General features: G+C 32.0%; 2 long non-coding RNA genes across 9 annotated transcripts; one reads left to right on the top strand and one right to left on the bottom strand.

The window, feature by feature from the left end:
- LOC107619564 lies at nucleotides 3,221-5,633 on the top strand. The gene is made up of 3 exons (XR_001615692.2): nucleotides 3,221-3,352; nucleotides 3,478-3,653; nucleotides 4,973-5,633. It is a non-coding gene; the product is annotated as an uncharacterized LOC107619564 (long non-coding RNA).
- Nucleotides 6,221-10,322, bottom strand: LOC107619048. 8 transcript variants are annotated; one of them, XR_001615485.2, is made up of 7 exons: nucleotides 9,949-10,317; nucleotides 9,508-9,560; nucleotides 9,010-9,095; nucleotides 8,762-8,799; nucleotides 6,959-7,542; nucleotides 6,791-6,859; nucleotides 6,221-6,490 (listed from the first exon to the last, which is right to left on the bottom strand). It is a non-coding gene; the product is annotated as an uncharacterized LOC107619048 (long non-coding RNA). The 8 variants fall into 8 exon arrangements; XR_001615483.2 differs by having other exon boundaries at nucleotides 6,959-8,799; nucleotides 9,949-10,322; XR_001615481.2 differs by having other exon boundaries at nucleotides 6,959-8,799; nucleotides 9,508-9,594; nucleotides 9,949-10,322.

A 10,687-nucleotide genomic window follows, 5' to 3' on the forward strand; every position in this document is an offset into this window, starting at 1 on the left:
AAAATTTTTTGAAAAAGTAGTATCATGATATGATATCAGAGTTCTATATTTGAAAGATCTAGAGTTTGGTTCTTGGTGAATCTTAAAAAAAATAGCATAAGGCAAATAAAAAGAGAAAAGAAGGCCTACACAAAAAAATCAAATAAATCTAAAAGAGACTCTTACTTGAAAAAAAAATTTAGAGACATAACTATTCATATTATCTTTTTCTATCAATTTTATATAAGCTTTTAGAAAAAGTGATATCATGATATTAACTATCCTCAATGATCATTTTTAGGTTGTCTTTTGACGAGGGCAATTATCATATCAATTCTAGCTGACTCTTGTTGAACAACATTTTGGTTTAAACCTCATTATTTTAGTCCAAAAACGATACAGCAAGATAGATGAAAGTTAGAATGATACTTTGAAGTATTGGTGCTTTGAAATATATCTTAATAGTAGTCTTTGATTTTGATATGAACACTACACAAATAAGAGTTTTTGTAATGGTCGAAAATCGTTGTCATAGATTGAAAAACTATTCCTAAAATTTTAAGCAACGTTTTGGCAACGATTTTTGATCTATGGTATATGCTGCTGATACCAATTCTAAAGGCAACGTTTTTTTACCTAAGTCAACGACAACAAAAAAACTGTTACCCTTGTTACTGTCATAGACAATGGTTTTGACAATAATTTTTAAAGAACCGTTTTTAATTATTGTTGTCTGTCATTATGCAATGGTTTAAGATCGTAACAGGATAGGCAATGGTTTTATGCCGTTGCAGTTTTGTTAATAATTTGGACAACGGTTTGAAAACCGTTGCCTTTTGTTGATGACTTTAAGAATGGTTTATGAACAATTGTCTTTTGTGTGTTTTTTTATAACGGTTTTAATATCATTGTCATTTTATAACTACCTTTGAAAACGATTTTAACCAAACCTCTAAAAATCAGACCAGTCACTGAATTGTTTTAGTTACTAGTTCACTGATTTACAAGTCCAACCAGTTTAATCATAGTTCAATCGGAATAACTATTTTATAATAAAATAATAAATAAAATATAAATAAACACACTAACACTACAAGGAACATTGTAATTATCGACGCCAAAAATCGATGGCTACATTTAATGTCAATATTTTTTTACGATTTTTCGTCGATACAATAAAAAAATAATTCAGAAATAAAAATATTAAAATCGACAACAAACTTGTCTATTTTTTTAGCGACTTTAATATTATCGTCGTAATGTCGACCGTAAAGAAGGACGAAAATACTTTTTTTAAAATCGACAGATACTTCGTCTATTTTAATATTTATAATATCGACAGCCTTTAGTGTCGATAAATTTAAACGATAGAGAATCTTTGCAGTGTTAGATCTATTATATAAAATCAACGATCAGGATGTTGATTTATTTTTTAACTAAATTCGACCACTTTTGTCGTCGATTTTTATCAACAACAAATTACCCCCGCTCTTATTTCCCGCCTCACTCGTTTCCCCCCAATTCACAGGTTACATTTTACCCTAATTTGTGCTTTCTCCATTTCACCTCAAAAACCAACCTTCCCTCTCCGCTGCCGCCGCACTGTCTTCTCTTTGATTCGGTTCTATGAATGAAGATTTTGTATAGAGAAATAGTTAGTTCATAAACCCTATAAACCCTAGTGAATTGACATTTCTGTTGTTGCTGCGCTGCTGCATTTCACTTCCTTCCCCTAAGCGCCATGGTTATTCCTTTCTTCATATTCTTCATATTCTTCAGATTAGATCTACGTTCAGATTTTGTTTATATATTGAATTGTTTTTGTTCTTATACAACTTGGAATGAGTGTGAACACTTTAATGTATGCAGGCATAAGAGAAGAAGCTTGCGAACCCTATGAGGGAAATCAAAGTGCAGAAGCTTGTCCTCAACATCTCCGTTGGCGAGAGCGGCGATCGTCTCATCAAAGAGGTGTTTGATGGATAAATCAAAGTGCAGAAGCTCCATCCCTCGATAGATAAATTGTCTTGCTCGAATTGGTAAGTGAACTTGTTGCTGTTCCTTGCATGTCAATCTAGACTTTGCTATATGCAATTTTATTGTTATATCCTAAATGTTAAGATTAGTTTAATTACATTGGGAATAATATAGACACATAGACATACATAATTAATTGCATTGAAGAAACATGAAACATTTATCTAACATTCCAGCGAGTTAAGATCGATCACAAAAGATAGATGTTTTGACATTGATGACCATGCTGTTACTGTGTTTTCAGTCTAGTATTATGTATATACTAGATCTTGCTTCCTGTGCTTTTAGGGCTCTTTCATTCCCAAGTATAACCACTTCTTTGGATTGATTTTATTGAGATGAACTGTTTGATCCTTGTTTTCGTTGAAGATGCTTCAATATTTAGTTTCTGATTTTTGCTCATTGCAATCACATTCTTTTTTTTTTTTTTGCAAAGGTGAAGTATATGCAGGGTCGGTATGTGTGTTGTTTTTTCTAGCCTAGTGCCTACTCTTTCTCTAATGAACCAAAGTAAAATCCGACCATGCTCTGTTGCATTTCTTTGGAGGGAAAAAAATCTGACTTCCATTTTAGTATTTTAATAACAATTATTTTTATTAGTATTGTTACTTTGTGTTATCCTTGTCACATTAATTTAATTAAAGTACATTCCTTGCGACTAATGTTATTGTAGGCTAAATGAGAAATTGACAATGCACAATCAACTGTCTTTGTATTGTGACATGATTTTGTTGGCAAATTGTTTTACCAGTAACCAAGTGATTTGAATTTGAGAATTGAGATAACAGTGCACATTCCATTTCTAACAAGAGTCCCAATACCCCTTTTTTTCTCATAGAGTCCCAAACTCCCAATATTCAAGTTTAGAGGTTGTGGTTTATTGCACAGCGTTGGCACTAAGAACAAATAGTAGAGTAGCTGAAGAGGGTGTATCATCATTCTGGAAGTTAAAATGTTTTTTAGGAGAGGGTCCATTAAAGTCTCCATCACCTCACGCTCAAAGTGGCTCTTTCAGAAACCTGAGTTCTCTGAATTTGACTATTTTTTTTATATTTTTAATTTATTTTTATGGGGAATAAGATAAAGCTGCATATATATGGGTTAGTGCAGTTGCATACTCATTAGGCGAAGATAGTGGGTCAATAGCTCAAAGCTATTTAAAGATATGATCAAACGCATGACGACCCTATTCTAATTCTTGGAGTTTGATTCGGTTCTATGAATGAAGATTTTGTATAGAGAAATAGTTAGTTCATAAACCCTAGAAAGCAGAGTGAATTGACATTTCTGTTGTTGCTGCGCTGCTGCATTTCACTTCCTTCCCCTAAGCGCCATGGTTATTCCTTTCTTCATATGCATATGTTTCTTCAGATTAGATCTACGTTCAGATTTTGTTTATATATTGAATTGTTTTTGTTCTTATACAACTTGGAATGAGTGTGAACACTTTAATGTATGCAGGCATAAGAGAAGAAGCTTGCGAACCCTATGAGGGAAATCAAAGTGCAGAAGCTTGTCCTCAACATCTCCGTTGGCGAGAGCGGCGATCGTCTCACTAAAATGATGAGAGGTGTTTGATGGATAAATCAAAGTGCAGAAGCTCCATCCCTCGATAGATAAATCGTCTTCCTCAAATTGTTAAGTGAACTTGTTGTTATTTCTTGCATGTCAATCTAGACTTTGCTATATGCAATTTTATTGTTATATCCTAAATGTTAAGATTAGTTTAATTACATTGGGAATAATATAGACACATAGACATACATAATTAATTGCATTGAAGAAACATGAAACATTTATCTAACATTCCAACGAGTTAAGATTGATCACAAAAGATAGATGTTATTTTGACATTGATGACCATGCTGTTACTGTGTTTTCAGTCTAGTATAATGTATAGATCTTGCTTCCTGTGCTTGTAGGGCTCTTTCATTTCCAAGTATAACCACTTCTTTGGATTGATTTTATTGAGATGAACTGTTTGATCCTTGTTTTCGTTGAAGATGCTTCAATATTCAGTTTCTGATTTTTGCTCAATGCAAGCACCTTTTTTTATTATTATTTTTTTGCAAAGGTGAAGTATATGCAGGGTCGGTATGTGTGTTGTTTTTTCTAGCCTAGTGCCTACTCTTTCTCTAATGAACCAAAGTAAAATCCGACCATGCTCTGTTGCATTTCTTTGGAGGGAAAAAAATCTGACTTCCATTTTAGTATTTTAATAACAATTATTTTTATTAGTATTGTTACTTTGTGTTATCCTTGTCACATTAATTTAATTAAAGTACATTCCTTACGACTAATGTTATTGTAGGCTGAATGAGAAATTGACAATGCACCATCAACTGTCTTTGTATTGTGACATGATTTTGTTGGCAAATTGTTTTACCAGTAACCAAGTGATTTAAACTTGAGAATTGAGATAACAGTGCACATTCCATTTCTATCAAGAGTCCCAATACCCTTTTTTTTTCTTAAGAGTCCCAAACTCCCAATATTCAAGTTTAGAGGTTGTGGTTTATTGCACAGCGTTGGCACTAAGAACAAATAGTAGAGTAGCTGAAGAGGGTGTATCATCATTCTGGAAGTTAAAATGTTTTTTAGGAGAGGGTCCATTAAAGTCTCCATCACCTCACGCTCAAAGTGGCTCTTTCAGAAACCTGAGTTCTCTGAATTTGACTATTTTTTTTATATTTTTAATTTATTTTTATGGGGAATAAGATAAAGCTGCATATATATGGGTTAGTGCAGTTGCATACTCATTAGGCGAAGATAGTGGGTCAATAGCTCAAAGCTATTTAAAGATATGATCAAACGCATGACGACCCTATTCTAATTCTTGGAGAATATGATCACCTTGGAATATGATACACCAAACTATTTAAAGAAGTATCTAAGGACTAATTAGAATTAAGTGAAATGGAAGGTTAATAACAACTATTTTCTTTTCCATTTTCAGGTCTCTACAAATCAAAGTATTCTAGATTTGGAGATGGCAACCAAATTAAGATGGTGTGCTTTCTCTGTAATACAAATTCTGGGAACTATTGCAGTGATGTCTCAGGTGGCATGGCAAGTTTTCGCCATTTTCATTCCGGTAACTGCAGTCTGCATATGGTATCAAGTATGTCATCCTTTCTCTCCTCCTTCATATTCCTATGTCATTATCATTACTAGTTAAAACAACATTGATTGTTGCAATCTTTGTGAAGCACATTATCAAGGTTTAGTTATTATGAAAGTCTATAGTTCACTCAATTTTCAATTCAGTCTCTATGTGGAGGAAAAGGAAGAAAAATGAAAGTATATGAAATGACTTGGTGGTATGGAAGACAAGGTGCTAAACTATAGCTATGCAAATTTTGTGTCCATGCTTTGGAAGCAAGAGCAAACAGATATTAGTTAGTTTTAGTGACCTTTATTTATGTGTTCAGCCACTTTTTTCCCTCTTAATATACCATACTTGTAAGCTAGTAGTTCTCTTCTCCTTATTTCAGTATTTTTATATGTATAGTTTCATAATTACCACACATAACGGGAAAAAGTTTAGAAGTTGTTTTGTTATTTAATTTTACATGTATTTTAGTTTTTTTATATGTATAGTTTTCTTCTTGTGAATCAATATTATTAGGCATCCACTACAACAAAATAGCATTTTGACGATGGTTTTTTTTTAATGCTTGGTGACGGTTTTAACAGTCAAAAAATGGTTTTGCGACGATAAAAAAAATGTCACAAATTTGAGCGTCGCCAGTTAACATAGTGACGGTTTTGGACCACCGTTGGTAAGAAGTGTCGCTAAATTGTTTGTGACGGTTTTTGAAGTATAAAACCATCACTAATCTGTAACACTTGTAAAGGTGTTTTTTATGCTGTATTTCGCAACGTTTTAGAACTGTCGTTAAATTACTAATTCCTTTGACCATTTTTCTTTAGATTTCATGACTATTTTAAACCGTCCCTAAGTTATTAGTTCTTATGACAATTTTTAGGTATATTTATAGACTATTTAAACCGTCACAATATTTTTAGTAATGATTTTTCGATTTAAAACCATCACTAAATTATTAATTCTTATTACAGTTTTTTCCTATATTTAGTGACGGTTTTAAACTGTCATAATCTCTCCAACATCAATGCTTTCTTTTATTAATTATTAAAAAATTATTACTATTATAAATAATAATTTATGTGTCTACCAACAAAATAATAAATAGCATTATATTTCAACAAATTTAAACTCAATCTCACAAGTTTTACAAAAATAGAAACAATATATTTCAAAATTGAATTCTACAAATTTTACATAGTCATAATCCATAAAATATAAATTCAAAAAATCCCAACTTAATCCAAACATATAAAGCTAACAATTGTACTTGTAACTTAATCCTCAACTTTTCTCCGCAACTTCGCTTCACCTTCAACCTCAATAGTATCCAGCTTCAACAATTACTTCACAAGCAACTCTTGTCCTCTGCAAATGAGAGAATGCAATGATTAGAATGCATTCACAAATAAAAGGACTTGCAATGGAACATGAAATATAGGAAATTAAAAATATCCAAAGAAAGATTACCACCAAGAATGCACACTTGAATTTGTTTGAAATACATGGCATAACCCCAAGCTCATAAAAATTTACAATTAAATGAACTTATAAGGTTTTCATGTTTGGGATTTGGGATAAAGGTGTGGGGATGGAACCATTAACTGATTTAGTATGAAGGGGGGAATATACAGTAATTTTTGGTTTGGAGAAACAGGGAAAACATACCACTGCTATTGATGACATGGAGAGAAATGAGCCAATGAAAACACCTTCAGACAATTTGGCTCCAAATATCTGCAAATCAAGTGGACAATGATGTTTAGAACCCGTCTCTACTCAACCATAAATGCTTAATTCTATTGAAGACCATAACATATACACTCAGCATCATACCTTGGAATACAGGCTCTACTTGAGTAGGTTGCAGAAGCAGAGAGATCAGAAGAAGTGCTCCTCAAGTGGAATAAAGAATCCGGATTTGAATCCGAAAGATCCCGGAAGCTATAGTATTAAGTAACTCTATGAACAAGCAACAAAATGTAGTTTCAATTGACGGCTTCAGATGTCCAAATAATGGATTAGTGCAACTTCATGAATCTGATTTCACTTTGTCAGAGCTTAATAAAACAGAACAAAGAAGAGCACTAGCTACTAATAACATCATTCCTGATCCAAACATGACAAAGGTTTCACAGATAGGCCTTAATCAAACCTTTTCACCTCTCAATTCAGAAGGAAACATTGAAGTATTTGATTGCACCATACCAACACAGTATACTTGGAATCAAGTTCCCAAAAGGAAACTCCAAGATGATCCTAAATCACAATCAATTGCTTCAATGGTATCCAGTCCCTCTGATGCAAGCTCAATAGCTTCTTTTGCAGTTGACAACATTATTCTGGTTCAGTCCAAAAGCCTTATGGTGAATGATCAATCTTCAGTCACTTCAAATCCGGGTTGAAAACACAAGAATAAACTATGAAAATAATCCAAGAGCAAGAAGTAGTAGTTATAAGCAAAAGATTAAAATATTTGAGGGCTTCATCAACAACTAAACTATGCTTGGGTATGTATACAGTGTAAGAGTTGTAACAGTGAGAAATAATAAGAGTTATTATATCTGCTCTATTATTGATATTTTACACAGAAAAATTAACCAGCCTGGAACCACTAGCAACAATCAAGCACAAGCATAGTACATTTCTTGAACTAGGTTTTAGATTACTATTGTTCATTGCCTCAAATTAATGTCCAAAAGGTGTAAGCCATTCAATATCAGTGAAATACAAAGCATGCTCTAAATTTGCAGGAAGAAATTTCTAAATAATTAATATTTTCATACAAATAGAATGGCCCTAAACACAGACTCCACGGTGCCAGAATCACCCATCATATACAGTGGTAAGTGCATCAATAAGAAGAAAATGCAAAATAGTAATTATTCCAATAGGTTAAATTTTTCTACAAAAAATTGGAAAGTAGTAATTATTTATGACTAAAACAGAACACAATTAAAAATGTCTTAAAGGTGAATCCGTAATGATTGGAGAACACAAATTTGAAGATTGATCGAACCTGGCCTGTGGCATATATCTCAAAAATCAGATATACAAAATACATGAGCCATAGCACCACGTAATGAACAAAGCCTTATCGATGGGATTGGATTCGAATGCCTTAATTAAATATGCAGTAAAGATAATGTCCATCAAAACTCCTAATTAAATAATAACAATTAATTAGGCATACTAGAACTAGACATTAACCAAATTAAATAGTTTCAACTTATAGGCATACTAGAACTAGACATTGACCAAATTATACCAATTAACCAATGCAGAACCACTTGAACTAAGCTAACATTAGTTTAAAAACAAGTTCCAACCTTTAAGGAGAACAAAGAAGACCCAGTTACAAAAATAGATTTTTTTAAAAAGTACCTGGTGTCACTCAACACTAAAAACTATTTATAACTCAATTCTAAAACTCATTAGATTAATAAAAGGAGGGGAAAAAGACTATTTATCATTTTAATTTGTAACATGACGTGCGAACTAATAATTATCATGAATTATATTGTCATTGACTCACTGATATGAAACCTTAGTCTAAAATTAGAAGAAAAATAAGTCATACTCATTTAATATGTAAGTGGAATCAAAATATAAGGAATATAAAGAATAATTAGTTTTTACCCCTAAGCTTGCTGAACTATGCACCTGACGTGAGCCATCTACAAAATAGAGACTGATGTCACAAATTGATGACCGGGACAGTCATAACTCATAGCACATAATCAAGCAGAGTTTGAAAAGTTTAAACGAAAAATAAACTTGACTTAATTAGCTAATGTATAAAACCCAAGTTTTAGAAAAAATACTTGTCCAAATTGTGCCTTCGGAATTAGATAGTAAAGCTCATTCAGAAGGGTTTAGAGAAATACCTGTCCACATTTTAGGGTACCAGCACAACTCATTCAAGTTTTCCACAGCCAACCTGTTTGTTAATTTAGTTGAAGCATTTGCCAACCTGTTTGTTAATTTAGTTGAAGCATTTCATTGAGCAGGTTATGTGCTAGGAAAATAAAAATGAATTCTAAAGCAAATAAAATTTAAAGCTTTCAACAAAACAATCTACCACATAATAAGATATAAAGCATGAGCTCTCATATTAAGAATCAATGAAAAATTGAAAATCACAAGCAACATTAAAAGTACCAAATTATATCAAATCAAAATCAAAATGTAAAAATGGAATCCTTTTCTGGAAATGGTTTTCACTCACATGAACATTTATTCATTGAGTAGAACAATACCATTTGGATTTTTTGTTCTGTTTCTTCTTTTTTTTTTAATTTCTTGTTGGATAATCACTTGCATATCACTTTCCATAATTATAAAGCTATAGATATAGGGCAATCGTAACAGTTTTCAAATCATACCTCGTGATTAACCACCAGTGAACAATAAGTTCAGCAAATTAGCTTTTCCATCTCTGTTGTAGCAATTTGCATAATTCAAGAAGGTCACTAACCCGTTCATGATATCATCAAGGCACAAAAAATCAAAGAAATCAAAAGAAGAAATAAGAAATACAGCATTCAAAGAAATCTAGTTGAAGCATTTTATCGAACATGTTGAGTGCGGAAAAATAAATAAGAGAATTCAAATAAAAATAGCAAATATGAACATGAGGATATAATCATTACGATAAATTACAACAAAATAGAGTACTAAGAACCAACAATTGCAACAATTTCAGCACAACAAACATTAAGCAACAACAAAAAAATTGCAGGGTAAAAATTATAATAGAAGAACAATTGAATACTCACTATCAAAGTCAAGTATTGAGGTTGGAAGAGAAGAAAAAGTCACCGTACGGAGAATTAGGGTTCGCACTCGGAAAAGAGAGGAAAAGAAAGGACAACGCAGGGACGGCGAACGCGAACCGCGACAATGAACAGCGAATGCGAACCGCGATGGTGAATGGTGAGACGATGAACGACGAACTGAAGCATGGTGAAGCTTGCTGTGTTACTTTCCCTATTCTTCACCTCTTCTCATCTCATCGGAAACCACAGTGAAATAGTGAAATCCAGTTTTGAAAAAATTAGAAAGTTAAAAAAAATAGTGAAAGATATAGACAGAGTACTGACGCTTTTAAAATTAAGTGTATAAGTGTCACAATGTTAATTAATAAAGACCCTTAAAACAACTGTCACAAATTAAGTGTAGCTATCTGTTCAATTTGGTGTAGTGATCCTATTGATACATAATAATAGAATATTCTTTAAAAATTTATTTGCCTCATTTTTTAATCTTTAGTATAAATTTTATTTTTATATTTAAAAATTTATTTATTTTAATTGTCTATTATTTTCAAATGAAAAAAAATGAATAAAAAATATAGCTATTAAAATCGACGACACTGTTGTCACTTTTTTAATTTAAAATAGACAAAAGAAAACAAAAATAGACGATGACTTTGTCGATACTTTAATAATTAAATCGACGGCTGATTTGTCAATTTTAATAAATTAAATATCGACAGATATCTTGTCGATTTTATATAATATTATTGACAGTCAGGCTGTTGATTTTATTAAATATGTAAATATC

The sequence above is a fragment of the Arachis ipaensis genome, chromosome B09 (genome assembly GCF_000816755.2).
Source record: "Arachis ipaensis cultivar K30076 chromosome B09, Araip1.1, whole genome shotgun sequence".
Lineage (NCBI taxonomy): Eukaryota > Viridiplantae > Streptophyta > Magnoliopsida > Fabales > Fabaceae > Arachis > Arachis ipaensis.